Source organism: Dama dama, chromosome 12 (genome assembly GCF_033118175.1).
Source record: "Dama dama isolate Ldn47 chromosome 12, ASM3311817v1, whole genome shotgun sequence".
Taxonomy (NCBI): Eukaryota; Metazoa; Chordata; class Mammalia; order Artiodactyla; family Cervidae; genus Dama; species Dama dama.
This window is the reverse complement of record NC_083692.1, coordinates 10267065-10289059: the sequence shown is the minus strand read 5'-3', so window position 1 is coordinate 10289059 and position 21995 is coordinate 10267065.

The window sequence follows — 21995 nt, the reverse complement described above, 5'->3', positions numbered from 1 at the left end:
TGGAAACCTACTCCATTATTCTTGCCTGGGAAATCCCATGGACAGAGGAGCCTGGAGGGCTACAGTCCATGGAGTCACAAAAAAGTTAGATACAGCCTAGTGAATAAACAATAACAACAAAATAATATTACCAATAATATCTTTGATTTATTCATTATTTGTTATTTGCAGATACTTTAATATATATTACCTCAGTTTAATTTCAATATAATACTTTCTGAGAGCTATTATTATCTGTATTTTTGAGACAAAGTAACAGACTTGGAGAGGGAAATTGCCAAATATTTCACTCTTTAAAATGGGGTCACTTTGGAGCCTCTAGAAAGGATTTATTTTTCCCTAATATGCTTCAGTTTATAAATCATTTAACCTAATAACACCGCACTGCTATATTCTGTAAGAGCTCTATCAAATCCATCTTTTTTTCCCCTGGAAATAGAAAAGTGCCTTTGCCAAGAGTCAATAAACAGGTATCTCAAGTGGTTCCACCTTGAAAGGTAGACATCAGAAGCTTTGAGAAACGTTTAACCTTGACATTCTTCTATCCTAATTGACAAGCCTGGTGTTGGTAACTTGCTGAGATAAGAGGGATTTTCCATGTATAATATGCAGGTCATTGGTTTTAAGTTGGGCCCGTTATAATCTATTGGAGTCCTGACAGTTCTAGGTGATATAAAGAAGAAAGATTGGTTTTATTAGGCGATTTCCCCATCTTCGGCAGTGCTACTTTAATAGATAATAATGGTTAACAACTTGATGACATTTCCCTGATTTTATTTTAGCATTTGGAAGGTGATGAATTCTAGGACTAACTAATGTTAGAATGAGCTCATATCTCAGAACAGTGAGCCTGGGAGTTGCAAAAAAAGTCCATTTTCCCTAAACTTTAGCCTCGTGGCTTTAGCTTTGTTCCTCTCTAAGTACAACCTGACATTTGTGTCCTATTGGTTGAGAGCTCTTGGAAGCAATTAAGAGTACACTTGGACACCCATCCAAATATTCTAACTTAATATAGTTCAACAGAAACAGAAGGCTGGAGTGGTTTGCCAAGTTTGGAAAGAAAGTTTCTGATACCAGTTCATACTTAGAGCCAGGCCTCCATGGAAGCAGCATGGTGACTTCTTTTACTGGTTAAATTTCAGGGGCATACATAAGTTACCTTGTCCCTCGGTAGCTCCTCTAGTTTATTTCCAAGTCCTAGAACTGAAAGATGGGAAGAAACTTTCATGTCATGATTAGAGATAAGATTGCAAACAGGCACAGAAATACTCACACCTTGGCTTATGTTTATGATTCGACATATGTTCGAATATTATGTTTATGATTCAACATATATTCGACAGCTGAACAGATCTTCCTCTTTGGTCTTTAGGGAAAGAGTGAAGGAACATCAGAGCCCTGGCCAGCTGAAAGCAGAGATGGGAAAACTGGTGCCTTAAGGACAAGATGGTTGTTTTATACTTTTTTGAAGAGCTCCCCCTGTCTACTCCCGTTCCTCTCTCTTCTTCCCTTCCTTTGATCATGGAACCACCTCTCCCCAAATTCTCTCTGCAGCTTTTATATTAGGGCTTGTCCTTCATTTATAAGGGCTGATAAGGTAGGAAGAGGGCTTCCCTGGCAGCTCAGGTGGTAAAGAATCCGCCTGCAATGCAGGAGACCCTGGTTCGATTCCTGGGTTTGGAAGATCCCCTGGAGAAGGGATGTGTTACCCACTCCAGTATTCCTGGACTTCCCTGGTGTCTCAGCTGGTTAAGATTCTGCCTGCAATGTGAGAGACCTGGGTTTGATCTCTGGGTTGGGAAGATCCCTTGGAGGAGGGCATGCCAACTCACTCCTGTACTCCTGCTTGGAGAATCCCCATGGACAGAGGTGCCTGGCGTGCTTCAGTCCACGGGGTCAGAAAAGAGTCAGACACAACTGAGTGACTAAGCACACACAACAAGGTTGGAAGAATTCGAAGAATAACCCATAGTGACCCTTCCCTTTGAGTATAGATAAAACTTGTGAATATGATGACATATTATCTGTGATTATCCTATGATTATATTACCACAGGTGGTGCAGTGGTAAAGAACTCACCTGCCAGTGAAGGAGAGATGCAAGATATCTGGTTCCATTCTTGAAGGAGGAAATGGGAACCCACTCCAGCATTCTTGCTTGCAAAATTCAATGGACAGGGAACCCCGGTGGGCTATAGTCGAGGGAGTTGCAAAAGGTTGGACATGACGGGGCACTCACACACACATATTACAACATAGAGAAAATCTTTGAGCCTAAATTAATCATGTGAGTGCCTCAAAAGCAGAATTTTCTCCAACTTGTGGCAGACAGAAGGAGAAGTCAGCTATTCAAGTACAAGGGGGATATAATGCATTGTTGTGGCCTTTGAAGGCGGTAAGGGTATATGGTAAGAAATGGTGGCCTTTGGAAGCAGAGAGTGGCTCAAGGCTTTCTGCCAGAAAGGAAAGGGAGTTTCATTCCTGTAAATACAGTCACCTAGATTCTTCTGACAGCTGAACAAACTTGTAAGAGGATTCTTCCCAAACCCTATAGCTAAGAGCCCAGTCCAGTCAACACTTGATTTCAGCCTGTGAGACTCTAATCAGAGAACCCATTTGAACTGACCTGGACTCCTAACCCACAGAACTATGAGGTAACAAATGGATATCATTTTAAGCTGCCAAGTCTGTGGTAGCTGATTACACAACAATAGAACACTAACACAAATGACAATTTTTCTTCCTCATCCATGGAAATATTTTCCAATTTTTACTGCAATTCACAAATGCAGATATTCAACTGTTAAAAGACATATTATCTATAATTTTGTTGTTAATGAAATTTTACTGTCTGTCCAGTTTTGATTATAAATTCTCTGTACTTAAAAATATTTGTTTCCCTCAAAGAGCACTGCCATATATACCTTTGTACCAACAGAGGTGGTAAGCATTGAAGAGTGTGGTGATATTGAAATTATATGTGTTTCATCAAAACCATTATTATCACTTGGAGAGTCTAGGTTTTTTTTCAGCTCTAAAGTAGTCATGGGATCTTACATATTGAGGGACTTTCTTAAAGATATACAGGATCCACTAATGCTCAGGGTGGGTGAAAAAGAGAACTATCCCACAATAGCACATTGATAGTTTTGTGAAGAATTATGTTGGGGGGGGGGTCTTCTAAACCTCTACTAATTTTTGTCATCTATATCATCTTCTGGTAAATAGCAAGTTATTAAACTTTATTTTTCAGAGATGAAAACGAATCCAGGAAGGTAAAATAACCTGTACAAAACTGTACCATTGTTATGGGAGTGAAATCAATTTTAAGGGTCAGAGCTCCTTTCGTATTATGCTTTTCTATCTCTGGTCTTTTTCAGGCCTCCCAGATTATAAACTCAGTGTATCACAGTCTCAATTCTTCCAGGGCAAAGAGGATTCCCCAGAATTGAATACATCTAAGAATTGCTTATAAAAGCCATCGGTATCAGTATCACCCGTTATCTTTCCAAAGGCAGTGAGTTCTGGATTATTTCGAAAAGATCCTGTCTATGCCTTTGGAAGCAGAGGAAGCAGAGAAATCACACCAATCACCCACCCACCCCCACCTTGAAGAGTTACCAAACACTCCTAACGCACATGTGTCTGAGTGAAAAACACATTTAAAGACCACAGGATAAATCAGTAATGTTATGTTTCTAATAATAGGAAAAAATGTGTAGAAAAAGTTTAAGACAAGAGTTAATAAAATCACTGATCAATGATCAAAGTATAATAAGATGTTTCCTTGCATCTTCCTAGCCAAGGAATTAAAAGTTAAGAATGTGTGTTACAGTACTGGAACCTCATTGTACACCAGTATCACTTGGAGGACTTGTTAAACTACAGCTTACAAGACCACACACCTAGAGCTCCTGGTTCAATAGACTCTGGGCAAGGCCAGTAATTTGTAGTTATAACCATCTCCAAGGTGATGCTGTGTGCTGCTGCTGCGGATCTGAAAATCACACTTTGAGAAGTACTGGGGTACTGAAACTGCTCAGCTATTTCCTTGCCACTAGTGTGAATGCAGTAGGCTTTAGAGCCTTTCATAGCATCATGAGAAGTAAGATTGTAAATAAAAACATCCCTAGGAAAAGGGCAATGGTTTGTTCATTTTCCAAAAATTTACTGAGGATTTTATGTGGCTAACCGCTCTTTCTGCCATCATGGATAAAGTTATTAAATCTTTTCCCAATCAGAGAAAGAGGAACACAACAAAATATAACGTTTTAACTCTCAGTCTAGATGTGGAGCACACTATATGGTGCTACCCAAAATATCCAGAAAAGAATTGCTCATGAGTTGATTAACTTGCAAAAAAGCAGTCTCTACCTAGAGAAATACATGTTTAGATGGTATGCTAAGCACAATTCATTATTTTATCTGACATTTATACACATATGTATGCATGCAACCTTAAAGTTAAACATTACTAACCTTTGATTACTCTAGATTTTATCTCTACTCACTTAATCGGGTACATGGCTCAAAGTTCCCTTTAGTCCTTGCTCCATTATCAAATTTTCTGTATTATCAAAACATCAAAATATTGGATTACTTCCAAAGCAGAGTTGCGTACTGTAATCCTCTGATCTGAGAAAAGAATCCTTTTTTTTGGCTAAATTTTCCTCTGTCGTGGCGATTCATGTCTCTCTTTTGCTCTATAGCAACTTCTTAAAAATCTATACCTATTTGCCAATTTCCCTTTTGAACTTTTGCTAGATTGAAAGCCACCACTCCACCGAAATTGTTCTTATCAGTCAGTGACTTCTACTGTATTGTATCAGCTCATAGTCACTAGTATTTGTCACAGTACATTACTGTCTTCTGTAATCTACTCTGAATGTAGATCTACCTCAAAACACTTTCTTTCCTTGGTTCCTGGGCCATCATAATATCCTAATTATAATAATCTCATACCTCACTGACTACTTCCTCTAAGTTTCTTTGCTAATTCTACTTCATCTTTATACCTTTAAAAATATGAACTATATATTTTGAGAAATGTTAGAAAATTTTTGTACATAAACTATGTGTATAGTTGCATGAATCTTTGCAAATGTATAGACCATGTTTCTTTCACCTTGAAAATTTCCTGTACACTACTGAAGTAACTATTCTCCTGACTTATATAATCATAAATAGCTTTGCCTGTTTTTGACCATCTCATAAATAGAAAATATAGTATGTAATCTGACCTCTTTTGCTCGGCATATGCTTTTGAGTTCTATCTTTAGGTTTATCCATGTTGGGGCATGTAAGAGTGGCTCATTCTTATTGTTCAGTATTACATTGTATGCTATTTCTTCTTTGTATATGGATGGGCATTTGAGTTGTTTCTGGCATTTGGCTCTGATGAATGCAGCAACTCTGAGCAATCTTGGGGAAGTTTTTGTGTGGGCATCCATTTTTATTTCCATTGGCTAAATATGTAGGAATGGGTTTGCTGGATTGTTGAGTAGCTATATATTTAACTTTATATGAAGTTGAAAGTTTTCCAAAATTGAAGTAACATTTAGACTCCTATGAAAGTGAAAGAAAGTAAAAGTCACTCAGTCATGTCCGACTCTTTGTGACCCCATGGGCTATACAGTCCTTGGAATTCTCCAGGCCAGAATACTGGAGTGGGTAGCCTTTCCCTTCTCCAGGGTATCTTCCCAACCCAGGGATTGAAGCCAGGTCTCCCATATTGCAGGCAGATTCTTTACCAGTTAAGCCACAAGGGAAGCCCAAGATCCCCATGTGCAAGTACAAAGGTTAACATTTCTTATTTGAATTGATTTTTACTTACTGAAGTATAGGTATTTTGGTAAAGAATCCGCCTGCAATGCAGGAGGACCCAGTTTGATTCCTGGGTTGGGAAGATCCTCTGGAGAAGGGAGAGGCTACCCACCCTGGTATTCTGGCCTGGAGAATTCCATGGACTGTATAACCCATGGGGTCACAAAAGGTGGACACGACAGAGCGACTTTCACTTCCACTTTCACAGGTATTTTACAATGTTGTTAGCTTCTGCTGTGTAGCAAAATGAATCAGTTATATGTATACATATATCCACATTTTTGTTTGTTTGTTTTTAGGTTTCCTTCCTATTTACATCCCCACAGAGCATTGAGTAAAGTTCCCCGCTCTCCATAGTTAGTTCTTGTTAGTTATCTATTTTATATTAATACATAGTAGTGTATCTACCTCAATCTCAATCTCCCAATTCCTTCCACCTGCTCCTCCCCACCTTGGTAACTGTAAATTTGTTCTCTCCATCTGTGACTCTATTTCTGCTTTGCAGATAAGTTCATCTTTACCATTTTGATAGATTCCACGTACAAGCGATATTATACAGTATTTCTTTCTGACTTACTTCACTCTTTATGAGAATCTCTAGGTCCATCCATGTCCCTGCACATGGCACTATTTGTTCCCTTTTTAATGGCTGGGGAATATTCTGTTGTATATAGGTATCACATCTTCTTTATCCATTCATCTGTTGATGGACACTTAGCTTGCTTCCATGTCCTAATTAGTGTAAGGAGTTGCAGTGAACATTGGGCTGCATATAATATCTTTTTCAAGTTTGGGTTTCTAGGGATTAATACTCAGGAATAGGATTACTAGATGATATGGCAGCTTTACTTTTAGTTTTTTAAGGAAGCCCCATACTCTTCTGCATAGTGGAGTACCAATTTACATTCCCACCAATGGTATAGTAGAGTTCCCTTTTCTCCACACCCTCCTAGCATTTATTTGTAGATTTTTTCATGATGGCCATTATGACCAGTGTGAGGTGATAACTCATTGTAGTTTTGATTTGCATTTCTCTATTAGTTAGTGACACTGGGGATCTTTCATATATTTGGTCAACTTTATGTCTTGGGATAAATGTCTTGCCTTCTTTGTCATAGATTAGGTGGCAGGAGGAGAAATGGTCAAGAGAGGACAATATGGTTGGGTGGCATCACCAACTCAATGGACAAGAGTTTGAGCAAACTCCACTAGATGGTGAAGGACAGGGAAAGCTTTCGTGCCTAAGTCCATGGGGTCACAAAGAGTTGGACATGACTCAATGACTAAGCACAGCACAGCACAGCACAGCAAAAGCTATTTATATTTAATGTAACTACTAATTTGTTTAACTTTTTAAGGGTGCCATCTTGCTACTTGTTTATATGTCCCATCTGTTTATTCCTTTGTCTCTCCTTTTCTGTATATGTTTGAATTAATTGAGTAGTTTTTAGTATTCAGTTTTGTCTCTCTGTTGTTCTTTAGCTATGTCTTTGTTTTATTTTCGTCTTTGTGATTGCTCTAGGGAATAGAATAGGCATCCTTAACTCATCTTGGTTTACTTTTAAACAATAAAAGTTTAGAAATGAGAAAAGAGCCTTACAACAGTATAATTCCATTTAACCCTAGTTTTGTCCCTTTCACTTTTGTTATTCTATGTTTCACTTTTGCCTGTATAAATTTTACCTATATAAATATATTTTCACCTATTATATTTTTTTTCACTTCTAAATGTTGGAGTGGTCTAGGAATGAACCCTTGGATCTTCTTGCTTTTTAATCTATACACATTTTCTTATTGGTCTGATGCAGACTCATGGCTTTAAATATGCTGAGGACCCCTGAGTTATAGATGTATCCCTAACCTCTTCCTTGAATTTCAGACTTGTGAATTGAAGCTAATACTTGACATACTAGTTTTGATTTCTAATAGGAGTCCACGTTTCCTTCTAAAAGTATTGTTTTACTCTCTGACATAAATCACAGCAACATCTTTTTCAATCCATCTCCCTGAATAATGGGAAAAAAGTGAAAATAAACAAATGGGGACCTGCTTAAACTCAAAAGCTTTAGCACAGCAAAGGAAACAATAAACAAAACAAAAAGACAACCCAAGATTGGGAGAAAATATTTACAAATGATATGATTAGTCTCCAAAATTTACAAATAGCTTAAGACACTTAATAACATCAAAACAAGCAATGCACTCAATTAATGGGCAGAAGACCTGAATAGACATTTCTCTAAAGAGGATATATGGATGGTCAAAAGGCACATGAAAAGATGTTCAACATTGCTAGTTACTAGAAAATGCAAATCAAGACTACAGTGAAATATCACCTCACACCAGTCGGAATGGCCATCATCAAAATATGCACAAAGAACAAAATGCTGGAAAGGGTGTGGAGAGAAGGGAACCTTCCTGTACTCTGCTGGTGGGAATGTAAATTGGCATAGCTACTATGGAGAACAGTATGGAGGTTTCTGAAAAAGAGCTGCCACATGACCCTGAAGTCTCAGTCCTGGGCATAAATGCAAAGGAAAAATGGCCTGAAAAGATCCATGCACCCCAATGTTCATTGCAGCACTGTTTACAAGAGTCAAGACATGGAAACAATCTAAATTTCCATTGACAGATGAATGGATAAAGAAAATGTGGTACATATATACAAAGAACTATTGCTCAGCCATTAAAAAGAATGAAATAGGGCCATTTGCAGCAACATGGATATATCTAGACAATGTCATACTGAATGAAGTCAGACAGAAAAGGAGAAATATCATAGGACATACTTTATATGTGGAATCTAAAAAGAAGCAATATAAACAGACTTAATTAAAAAACAGAAAGAGACTCACACACTTAGAAAATGAACTCACAGTTGCTGGGGGGAAGCAATAGTTAAGGACTTTGGGAAAGTCATGTACACACTGCTACATTTGAAATGGATAACCAACAAAAATCTATTGTATGGCACGTGGGACTCTGCTCAATGGTATGTGCCAGCCTGGAGCCGGGTGGTGTTTGGGGGAGAATGGATACAAGTATATGAATGGCGGAGTCCCTTCAGTGTTCACCCGCAACAACTGCAGCACTGTAAGTCAGCGACACCCTGATACAAAATGGTTTTGGTGTTTAAAAATAATTAAATTAAAAAAAGTATTGTTCTCACAATAATCCCCATTTCATGTAACTGTAACTTCATTCTTACAGTTGCTCAGAACCGAGCCCTGCTGTCCTTGATGACCCTCTTCTCTCATATCTGCATCTGCTTCTTCAGTAAATCTGATCTCTCTCATTTTCCCCAAGCATCTAGAATCTGCTCTTCATCACTTCTGTGACTGCTCCTCTGACTCAGGTCACTTCAAAAAATATAACAGCTGTTGTTTGTGTTGTAGTCACTTTGATCATAAGAAAATTAGATATTCCAAAATGTCCTCATCCTTTGTCTGCCAACACACTTTTCAAGAGCTTTCCTTGGACAGTAAAACGTGTGCTATTGCCATCTTACAGAACGGACCCTTGTTGCCTCAGGGCTGGCAGCCCATGCATTTTCCCACTTCCGGTCACTCACTGGGTTACACTTGAGTCTCAGGTGGCAGGCTGGGATAGATACCTAGTAGGAGCCGGATGGGGCTTCTCTTGGCCTCGTAAAAGGACACCCATATGCATGCTTTGCATTCTCTAGTATCCTCTCATTTTTGCCCCAGTATTGTTCCAAGTCATTTTTGTTGACTTGAATGAGTTTCCATCAGTGCTGCTTAGCTCTGTCCTACCATTAACCTGGTATGGTACGCAGTCCCTGATTCTCCCCAATCTTGAGCTAAGCATATAACTTTTTTTCCTTCAGTTTTTGTCCTAGGGGCTGAAAGGAACTGAAATGTCCCTCTTTCTCTTCCCAAATCTCTATTCACATTCTAGCTACCTGCAACCACAACAAAGTCTTCAAAATCTCCATACTCCATGCTATTTTTGCACTCCTCAACTAAAGCTTTCCACTTAAGCTTGACTAGCTATAGCTCAACTATTCAGATACACAGAAAACAGTGAAGTATATCTGAGTAATTTTTTAACCTGCATATTTAGCATCATCTAGATACTCAGCTATTCCCAAGCTCCATCCCCATCCCTTCCCACCCTGATTCTGTTCCTTAGATGAGATCTAAAAATGAAGATAGACAACTGAGAAATGGAATATTTCCTGACATATCCTAAACAAAGTATGTCACAGGCATCAGTGAGTGCAGCCGCCTAACATTAGCTAGTGAACCCTGAGGAAATTCAGGAAGGAAAAGAATGCCTGCCATCTGGCAGCTATCAGCCTGTAGCCACTCCCTACAGTGAGCCCTGAGGAAACTCAGGATGTGAAAATATCTGGCCCCAGATAGCTGAGGTGCACATCAAAGGAGTGATTTCAGTGAGCCCAGACTCTTGCATCTTCCCACACAAAGAAAAGTGCTAAATTCCTTAACTTGAAATATCCATTTTTCTTTAATTAACAATAATCTTTTGATGTTCAGACTATCTACCCTTTGTTGCAAAACTTTTATATATGACCTGCCCCCACCTCTTGCCTCAGGGTTACTTGAGATGCCACCTCCTTGGCTTGAAGTCCTCAGTTTTTCTGCCAAATAAAACCTAACTCTCAACTTTTAGATCACACATATTTTTTTTTTCAGTCGACACAGTATTGATTTGATATTAGATATTCCACTAGACATAAAAGAAAAACACTACAACTTCGCTATTCTTTTTAATGAGATAGACTCATTTTACCAATTAACATTTAAATATTTCTTTATACCTCACAAATCATTTTCACATGTTTTATTTTTTTTCCAAGAAATGATGGGTGACATAGATAAGGCAATGATTATCTGATTATACCCATTTTTTATAGATAAGGAATCTGAATCTCAAGGTGGTGAAGGAGCTCTGCCAATGTCACTCAGCTAGTAAGTCCAGAGCTGAGACATAAATAATATTTTTCAAACCTGGGAAGTGTTGTGTGATAGGGCTAAATTTGATCCTTTGCAGAGGAGAGACAACAGCATTCATGGGAGTTGAATTCAGAAGCTTGGATGACTACACAACACATCCACTGCTCCCTTCACCATCCGTTGGCTGCCTTGGCTGCCTGTCTCTGTGGTTTGGGTGGGGATTCTATGGCTATGTTTACTCCGTCCCATGTGTTACATTTTGTGCGAGTCATTTACTTGGGCTTTGGTATTCAGCAGAGCACACATAAGTTATACACCTTTACTCCCTATGGCCACTTGGAGAAAACTTCAGCATGAGGAAGGCCCTTCAGTTCCCAGAAGTAGATTGGAGCCTTATCAAAGGCTATTTCCCCTTGTTACCTAACAAGGGAACCATTTATCTTCCAGGCAGGAGACATCAAGCCTCTGACAATATTCTATTATGATGTTATATTGAGTGAGATAATTTGATTTGATAAATGCAAATGCAGAAGATTGGCAGTTACTACAATTTCTCCCTTTTAAAAGGATTTGAATTTTTAAGGGGAATTCAGTTTAGGTGAATAATGTCAGATTCCTGAGTCCCTTAACAGGAACAGTAACCTTGAAACCTTCTGAATCCTGAATCCCAGGAACTAGTCTCTATCCCTCATTTAAAGTTTTCCAGAACCTCGTGTGTGTCTATATGACCCTCTGGCCCTACCATCAAGTCAATGAGTAGATAAAGTAAAATATGGAAAAATACATATGTGATATTATTTACAGTAAAAAATAACCATGTGATCAGTTGTAGGTTTCACTGTGACTTAACTAGCTAGTACTAATGAAACTGTTTACCTCAGATTGGGACTTGAGATTGGGACTAAGGGAGTTTTCCAAAGAGAAATGCACTGGTCACAGCAAACACCCTTTTCCAAAAACTCAAGAGAAGACTCTGCACAAGGACATCAACAGATGGTTCATACTGAAATCAGATAGATTATATTGTTTGCAGCCAAAGATGGAGAAGCTCTATACAGTCAGCAAAAACAAGACTGGGAGCTGACTGTGTCTCAGATCATGAACTCCTTATTGCCAAATTCAGATTTAAATTGAAGAAAGTGGGGAAAACCACTAGACAATTCAGGCATGACCTAAATCAAATCCCTTATGATTATACAATGAAAGTGAGAAATGGATTCAAGGGATTAGATTTGTTATACAGAGTGCATGAAGCACTATGGATGGAGGTTTGTGACATTGTACAGGAGGCAGTGATCAAGACCATGCCCAAGAAAAAGAAATGCAAGAAAGCAAAATGGCTGTATGAGGAGGCCTTACAGATAGTTGTGAAAAGAAGAGAAGCAAAAAGCAAAGGAGAAAAGGAAAAATATACCTATTTGAATGCAGAGTTCCAAAGAATAGCAAAGAGAGATAAGAAAGCCTTCCTCAGTGATCAGTGCAAAGAAATAGAGGAAAACAATAGAAGGGGAAAGACTAGAGATCTCTTCAAGAAAATTAGAGATACCAAAGAAATGTTTCATGCAAAGATGGGCATGATAAAGGACAGAAATGGTATGGACCTAACAGAAGCAGAAGCTATTAGGTGGCATGAATACACAGAAGAACTATACAAAAAAAGATCTTCATTGCCCAGATAATCACAATGGTGTGATCACTCACCTAGAGCCATATATCCTGGAATGAGAAGTCAAGTGGACCTTAGGAAGCATCACTACAAATAAAGCTAGTGGAGGAGCTGGAACCCCAGTTGAGCTATTTTAAATTCTCAAAGATGATGCTGTGAAAGTGATGCACTCAATATGCCAGCAAATATGGAAAACTCAGCAGTGGCCACAGGGCTGGAAATGGTCAGTTTTCATTCCAATCCCAAAGACAGGAAATGCCAAAGAATGTTCAAACTACCACACAGTTGCACTTATCTCACACGCTAGTAAAATAGTGCTCAAAATTCTCCAAGCCTGGCTTCAATAGTACGTGAACCGTGAACTTTCAGGTGTTAAAGCTGGATTTAGAAAAGGCAGAGGGACCAGAAATCAAATTGCCAACATCCATTGGATCATCAAAAAAGCAAGAAAGGTCCAGAAATGCATCTGTTTCTGCTTTATTGACTATGCCAAAGTCTTTGACTATGGGGATTATAATAAACTATGGAAAATTCTTAAAAAGATGGCAATACCAGACCACCTGACCTGCCTCTTAAGAAATCTGTATGCAGGTCAGGAAGCAACAGTTAGAACAGGACATGAAACAATGACTGGTTCCAAAGTGGTAAAGGAGTACATCAAGGCTGTATATTGTCACCCTGCTTATTTAACTTATATGCAGAGTAAATCATGAGAAATGCTGGGCTGGATGAAGCACAAGCTGGAATCAAGATTGCCCGGAGAAATATCAATAACCTCAGATATGCAGATGACAGCACCCTTATGGTAGAAAGTGAAGAAAAACTAAAGAGCCTCTTGATGAAAGTGAAAGAGGAGAGTGAAAATGTTGGCTTAAAACTCAACATTCAGAAAATTAACATCATGGAATCTGGTTCCATCACTTCATGGCAAATAGAAGGGGAAATGGTGACAGAATTTATTTCTTTCGGCTCCAAAATCACTGCAGATGGTGACTGCAGCCATGAAATTAAAAGACTTACTCCTTGGCAGGAAAGTTATGACCAACTTAGACAGCATATTAAAAAACAGAGACATTACTTTGCCAACAAAGGTCCGTCTAGTCAATGCTAAGATTATTCCAGTGGTCATGTATGGATGTGAGAGTTGGACTATAAAGAAAGCTGAGTGCCAAAGAATTGATGCTTTTGAACTGTGGTGTTGGAGAAGACTCTTGAGAGTCCCTTGGACAGCAAGGAGTTCCCACCATTCTATTCTAAAGGAAATCAGTCCTGAATATTCATTGGAAGGACTGATGCGGAAGCTGAAACTCCAATACTTTGGCCACCTGATGTGAAGACCTGACTCCTTTGAAAATACCCTGATGCTGGGAAAGATTGAAGGTGGGAGGAGAAGGGGACAACAGAGAATGAGATGGTTGGATGGCTTCACCAACTCAAATACCATGAGTTTGAGTAAACTCCAGGAGTTGATGATGGACAGGGAGGCCTGTCATGCTGCAGTCCATGGGGTCATGAAGAGTCAGACATGACTGAGCAACTGAACTGAACTGAACTGTGACTTGAACTCATGTGCTGGGACTCAAACCTAGCCAAAACCCAGTTTGGGACTAGAACCCAGTCAAAACCCACAGTACCTGGTTTCAGGACCTAATGAAGCTTAGGTTCTTGATGCCTCATTGCAGAAAGAATTCAGTGAGAGTCAAAGTGATCAGTAAGAAGTGGATTTATTCAGATTCAGAGAGAATCCACAGACACAGTGTGTGTGGGCCATTGCAGAAGATGAGTGCTGTTCAAAATGTGGCATGGTTAGTTTTTATAGGCTGGGTAATTTCATGTGCTAATGACCATGAGAATTATTCCAACTATTTTTGGGAAGGGGCAGCAATTTCCAGGATTTGGGCCACTGCCCACTCCTTGGTCTTCTAACAATGCCTTTCAACTGTCATGGCGCCTCTGGGTGTGTCATTTCACTTGCTGTTTGATGATCAAGGTCTAGTCTTGTCTGCCATCTTGGTCCCATTTGATTCTAATCAGTTTATGCAGTTGTGTCCTTGGGCTACTTCATTCTTTCAAAAGTTGTGCCCTGCCCCTTTCCCTCCTGTTACACTAATGTTATGAAAAAAGAGAATGTTACTATATATTTCCACTTCTTGGGCATTAGATAGCCAGTGCCCAAGAGAGACAATAAAGAGGTCTGAGCTTGGAGATGGGGTGGAGAATTGCTAATGAATCAGAAATATTCATTATTTTGCCTCTGCACGTTTCCCAGTATTTGGCAAAAGTATGTGTAATGTATTTATTGAAATAATTTCTCCATATTTTCAATGACTAAAAAGTAAACCCATATTAATAATTATCAGATGATAGCTTATTATTTGATGGGCAAGAAGGGGACTTTATTTTATTTTGTCCTCTCATTACATAGGTGAGAGAGCTGAGGCTTGGAGACATTACATGATTTGTCCAGTCACAAAGTCTGAGACTGAGATAGGGTTAGAATCAAAGTGTTCAGGCTGGTAGTCTATGTGACCTTAAGCCACTGAAGTAGGTAGTCAGCACTTTATTAAATAATCCATAACAAGTTATTAACATGTAATTTCTATAGATTCTCACGTTGGAATGTATTAGCTCTGCCTGATAGCTTCTTAGGTCTTAGAATTGAAAGTCAAAGATTGCACTACTATATCAAGAAACACAATATATATGTTATACTTCTATAACAAGAAACAAAATCACCACTTCTGGATTTATTACTAATTCTAAACTGTTGTATAGTTTTTATTTTTTTGTGTTTTTTTTTTAAGGTATTAATACTTGATATTTGAAAAAACAAAGAGTTGAATTCATGGTTCCCATTTTTCTCTTCCCGTTCAATTCCTAAAATTGTTTTATACTTAACTTTTGTTTTTAGAGGATTCCTCTAGTTTTTACTAATAAATAAACACAATTAAGTGTTATTTATTTTATTTCCTTAAGGAAAGACATCAAAAAATAAAAGAATTCCTACTTGCTGGAAGTGAGAATAGAGTATAATTAGCCATTCTTTGGAGAGTGACTTGGGAGAAGAAAAAGGATGGGCATTGTGAGTCAGAGTTAAAAGCATTAGTGAAGAAAAATGTTCCATTTCCCCCCTTCATACTAATGGCATAAATGTGTTTGTGATTGTGGTGATGGCCATTTCTCATGAGGCTAATAGCTGTGATGTGTCTTCAAAATGATTCACTACCATTCCTATCCACATGCCAAATTACTCCTCCTAAGTGTAAGTCTCAGATACTTCAATTTCCTGAATGTGTAAATGTAATCCATTCTATCTGGTATAAAAGTAGGGAAAGTCAATATAACCTGCCAGTAAACTATAATCTTGTAATGTTATGGAAATAGCAACCGTCTTCATGTTTTTAAATAAAATGCCCATCCACCCCCATCACAACACCCAAAGGGGTTCGAAAATGTGGCAAGTCATGGAATCAGCTATTAAAGGAAGGCCTGCTTCTGGCTGATGTATTGAGCCAACTTGTGTCCTGACTCAAGAACACCATGGCTACAAATGCCAGCGCATAGATTAGCCCTGAATGTAGGCGGAAACACTTTCTTACAAGCTAAAGAGTTTCACCCCAAAATATCTCTGATAGTTTATACATAAAGAAGTCTGCTTTCCTGATCCAGTACCGGCAACCAGGCACAAGAGAAAGAATGGGTACTTCAGAATCTCTCACTGCAAATTGGGGTTAAGACCCAAATTTGCTATTTTTGTGTGATCTATCACAAGTCAGTTAACTTCTGTGAACTTCAGTTTTTCTCATCTGAGATCTTAGAAGTTGCATAAAATCAGTTAGCTTACAGTATAATTGTGAAAAAAAATGGATACTGTTTGTAAATATTGGTTGTTATTGAACACCAGTTCCTCCCTCATCTGGGTCAGGTTGAGGCTTGTTTTTCGCAGAAGCCAGGTTCTGCTTTGGTAAGGTTTGGTATGAAGTTTAAGGGTAATTCCAAAAACAACACTCCCATAACTGTTATTTACCAAATAACTATTTTATGCTGTGCAATAAGGAATATTTCTAAAGTATAATTTATCCCTTTCAAAAACCTATCATATGGTATCACTCATTTACAGTAAAGAAGGTGCAAGGCTGAGTGGGTTCAGCTTGTCCCAGAGTTTGACTCAGTGTCAATTACTAAATAATTAGAAACTTTTTCCACAGATATTTTTGGAGCCAAATAATATGCTCTACATTGAGCACTCTGGTGAGGAAAACAGGAAATGTCAGAGCAGTGACGTTCCTGCAGAGGCAGGGACTATACAAAAGTGAATAAACTGTGATAAAGCCTGTGGGCTGCTATGGAAGTGGGTCACAGATGTGCTGAGGAGGAGGAGGAAAGTGGCAGAAGCTGGAATGGGCCCAGGCACTCTCCCCACTGAGCATTCCCCCAGGAAGGAGCTAATGAAGGAAAGGTTCAGGCAGCAAAGACCTGCAGAGACTCCCCTTCACGAAAGCTGGCCACTAAGGAAAGGAGCTTCCCTGGGAATACTGAAGTTCCTGAACTTCATGCAAAGATAGAAGAAAAGAGTCAGCTAGAAATACATTCAGAGGAATAATCACCTTTGTCGAGTCAGAGGTCAGAATGATCCAGGGCAGCCCAAAGGCACCTGGCTGAAAAGGGAAAGAAGTCCAGACCCATACTGGGCCCTAACCGGCTGGGATTCATTGACAGATACCCTCAATCTCTGGGCCTCCAGACTTTTCAGCTCAGTTCAGTTCAGTGGCTCAGTTGTGTCTGACTCTGCGACACTGTGAATGCAGCACACCAGGCCTCCCTGTCCATCATCAACTCTCAAAGCTTGGCTCAAACTCATGTCCATTGAGTCGGTGATGCCATCCAACCATCTCATCCTCTGTCATCCCCTTCTCCTCCTGCCCTCAATCTTTCCCAGCATCAGGGTCTTTTCAAATGAGTCAGTTTTTCACATCAGGTGGCCAAAGTATTAGAGTTTCAGCTTCAACCTCAGTCCTTCCAATGAATATTCAGGCCTGATCTCCTTCAGGATGGACTGGTTGGATCTCAGGCACAGGCAAAATGTCTTTTGTATACTACGTGAAAGACGCAGTTATCACAGGAACACTCAGTCATAGATTCACTGCTCCTTTGGTGCTACTAAATTACAACATCCAACTCAGAATCAGTGGTGCTTATTTTCAGAGAGCATGGATTATATCTGTTTCCATGCAAAGCACTTTTCACAAAATATACCAGTTGGCTCTACACAGTCTAATCTCAGTACCTGCCCTCTGTTCTTGGACCTTGTCATTTATCTTTTGTCTGCATTGCTGATCTTAAGAAAAAGTCATTTTCCATTTTGCAGACAAGGTGATCTGCCAGCAGATGCTATGCTTCTGCACTAAACGGAGTGGTTTGTCTGGCAGCCTGAGCTAGCATCCTCTCCCAGCTCCGCCAGCGGTGGAGAAGGACAGACACAGTCATGGGCGCTTCAGAGCAATGTGCTACTGGAAGCATCTCTCAGATTCTCAGATACATTTTGGGCTTACATGGAAGTCTCTTGCTGGGAAATATTTAGAGTGAATCTCCTTAATTTATTATGGAATAATAGGCAGAGGAACATTGGATTCTTAGGCAGGAGCTTGGCATGAAATATAAATCAGTTCACTTCAGTCGCTCAGTCATGTCCGACTCTTTGCGACCCAATGAACAGCAGCACGCCAAGCTTCCATGTCCATCTCCAACTCCTGGAGCTTGCTCAAACTCAAGTCCATTGAGTTGGTGATGTCATCCAACCATTTCATCCTCTGCCATCCCCTTCTCTTCCTGCCTTCAATCCTTCCCAGCATCAGGGTCTTTTCCAGTAAGTCAGCTCTTCGCGTCAGGTGGCCAAAGTATTGGAGTTTCAGCTTCAGCATCAGTCCTTTCAATGAATATTCAGGACTGATTTCCTTTAGGATGGACTGATTTGAACTCCTTGCAGGCCAGGGGACTCTCAAGAGTCTACTCCAATACCACAGCTCAAAAGCATCAATTCTTCGGTGCTCAGCTTTCTTTATGGTCCAACTCTCACATCCATATGTGACTTTTGTAAAAACCATAGCTTTGACTAGATGGACCTTTGTTAGCAAAGTAATGTCTCTGCTTTTTAATATGCTGTTTAAGTTGACCCTGGAAAAGGAAATGGCAACCCACTCCAATATACTTGTCTGGAAAATTCCATGGACAGAGAACCTCACAGGCTACAGTCTGTGGGACTGTAAAGAGTCAGACATGACTGAATGACTAACACTAGGTTGATCATAGCTTTTCTTCCAAGGAGAAAGTGTTTTTTAATTTCATGGCTGCAGTCACCATCTGCAGTGATTTTGGAGCAGCCCCCAAAATAAAATCTCTCACTGTTTTCATTGTTTCCCCATCTATTTGCCATGAAGTGATGGGACTGGACACCATGATCTTCATTTTCTGATTGTTGAACTTTAAGCCAGCTTCTCACTCTCTTTCACTTTTCATCAAGAGGCTCCTCAATCCCTCTTTGCTTTCTGCCATTAGGGAGTTTATTGATATTTCTCCTGAAAATCTTGATCCCAACTTGTGCATTTCACATGATGTACTCTACATATAAGTTAAATAAGCAGGGTGACAAAATACAACCTTGACATACTCCTTTTCCAATTTGGAACCAGTCCATTGTTTCATGTCTGGTTCTAACTGTTGCTTCCTGACCTGCATACAGATTTCTCAGGAGGCAGGTCAGGTGGTCTGGTATTCCCATCTCTTTAAGGATTTTCCACAGTTTGCTGTGATTCACACAGTCAAAGGCTTTGGGGTGGTCAATAAAGCAGAAGTAGATATTTTTCTGGAACTCTCTCGCTTTTTGGTTGATGCAGTGGATGTTGCCAATTTGATCTCTGGTTCCTCTGCCTTGTCTAAACCCAGCTTGAACATCTGGAAGTTCACGGTTCATGTACTGTTGAAGCCTGGCTTGGAGAATTTTGAGCATTACTTTGCTAGCATGTGAGATAAGTGCAATTGCGCGGTAGTTTGGGCATTCTTTGGCATTTCCTGTCTTTGGGATTGGAAGGAAAACTGACCTTTTCCAGTCCTGTGGCCACTGCTGAGTTTTATAAATTTGCTGGCACATTGAGTGCAACACTTTCACAGCATCATCTTTTAGGATTTGAAATAGCTCAACTGGAATACCATCATCTCCACTAGCTTTGTTTGTAGTGATACTTTGTAAGGCCCACTTGACTTCACATTCCAGGATGTCTGGCTCTAGATGAGTGATCACACCACTATAGTTAAATGGTCATTGAGATCTTTATTGTACAGTTCTTCTGTGTATTCTTGTCATCTCATCTTAATATCTTCTGCTTTTGTTAGGCCCATATAATTTCTGTCCTTTATTGTGCCCATCTTTGCATGAAATGGTCCCTTGGTATCTCTAATTTTCTTGAACAGATCTCTGGTCTTTCCCATTCTGTTATTTCCTCTATTTCTTTGCATTGATCACTGAGGAAGGCTTTCTTATCTCTCCTTGATATTCTTTGGAACTCTGCATTCAGATGGGAATATCTTTCCTTAAGATATATGGTTCTATGATGACCTACAAGACCTTCTAGAACTAACACTGAAAAAAGATGTCCTTCTCATCATGGGGGACTGGAATGCAAAAGTGGGAGGTGAAGAGAGACCTGCAGTAACAGTCAAGTTTGGCCTTGGAGGGCAAAATGAAGCAGGGCAAAGGCTAGCAGTGTTTTTCCAAGAGAACACACTGGTCACAGCAAACACCCTCTTCAAATAACACAAGAAACGGCTCTACACATGGACATCACCAGATGGTCAATACCTAAGTCAAACTGATTATATTCTTTGCAGCCAAAGATGGAGAAGCTCTATACAGTCAGCAAAAACACGACCAGGACCTAACTGTGGCCTAGGTCCTGAACTCTTTATTGCAGAATTCAGACTGAAATTGAAGAAAGTCGGGAAAACCACTAAACCATTCTGCTATGACCTAAATCAAATCCCTTACAATTACACAGTAGAACTAACAAATAGATTCAAAAGGATTAGATCTGATAGACAGAGAGCCTGAAGATCTATGGATGGGGGTTTGTTGCATTGAATAAGAGGCAGTGATCAAGACCATCCCCAAGACAAAGAAATGCAAAAAGGCAAAACAGTTTTCTGAGGAAGTCTTACAAGTAGCTGAGAGACAAAGAAATATACATAAAACAGTGTACGATTAGCCAGAAGAAAAGCGTGACACGCATGAGCTTTCTGAACCACTTGATACTAATTTCAGGGCACAGAGAGACCTGATTCTCCCACAGTTGAGCTGTGACTCTATCCAAATTACCTCATAGTAAGTAACATCTTTCTTCCTACTTCTAGTGAGAGTGAAACAAAATAACGCATGTAAAATTGTTAGCACAGTGACATGTCAATAGTGATTGCCCAATAATTTGTTCACACTGTCCTTAATATTAATTATAATGACTACTGTTATTAAAGTGTCAAGTGACCAGAGAAACAATGGCTGGAGATCATATGTCATTTTTGCATTACCCATATGGACAGATTTTTGAGTATGTGTTTCATTGTCTAAATAGAGCAGCAGAAATGATCTGGGAAAAGATCTGTTTATGTGCTGTCAGTTCTCATCCGACCCCTTAGTCTCCCTTCCAAACTTTTTGTTTTTAGCCCCAATTAGTGATTTTAGATTTGTAAATAGAGTACAGAAGTCGAGGGCTGATAGTAGACTTCTTGCTAATCCTGAATAGACAGAATTGTTGTGGTCCCATCTCACTCTCCCACTCCTCAGCAGAGTGGAAATATGACCTCTTGATTTCTCAGTTTCTATTTCAGAAATAACAATTCCTGCCTGCCTCCAAATTGAGGTACACCAAAAGTGACACTTCTAAAGACAAGATTAAAAATGACAATGAAACAGCAGTTTTGCAGGCAAATATATTTTTAATTGAATAACCTAAGAATGGGATCCATTTCTTTACCAAAAAATAACTTACCTTCCTCAGAAATAAAAACAAAATGTCCACAAAAATGGTTAACTCAGTAGTGCATAACTGGCATATAAAAGGCAACAAGATGTTAGTTTGTAAATAGATGTTTTCACATGGCTACTGAGTGGATCTTCCCCACCCAGGGGTCAAACCCGCAAGGGAGAGGACCCAGCGACTGGTAGGCCAGCTCTAATTTTTTGAAACAATGCAAGAAGAGGAATGCAAGATTCTTACGACTTTGTTCCTTATCACATACCCCAGACTGTGAGCTCCATCTATATGACCCTCTCAAATCCCCCACGGAAGGGGGCACAGTTCTTGAGTCACTAGCCGCTGCATTCTTCCCTTTCCTGGCAGAGGACTAAAGCCATCTTTCTGTTTCCTCCAAACTCTGCCCCTGTATTTCTATTCAGCATCAGTGGACAGTAATTCAAGATTTTGGTGGTAACATTTTCACCTCAGAAAAACTTAAAGGCTGGCTCTCTGACAAATAGCAAATTCCTTTTCTAGAACTAGGATTCTGAGATGATATCCATCT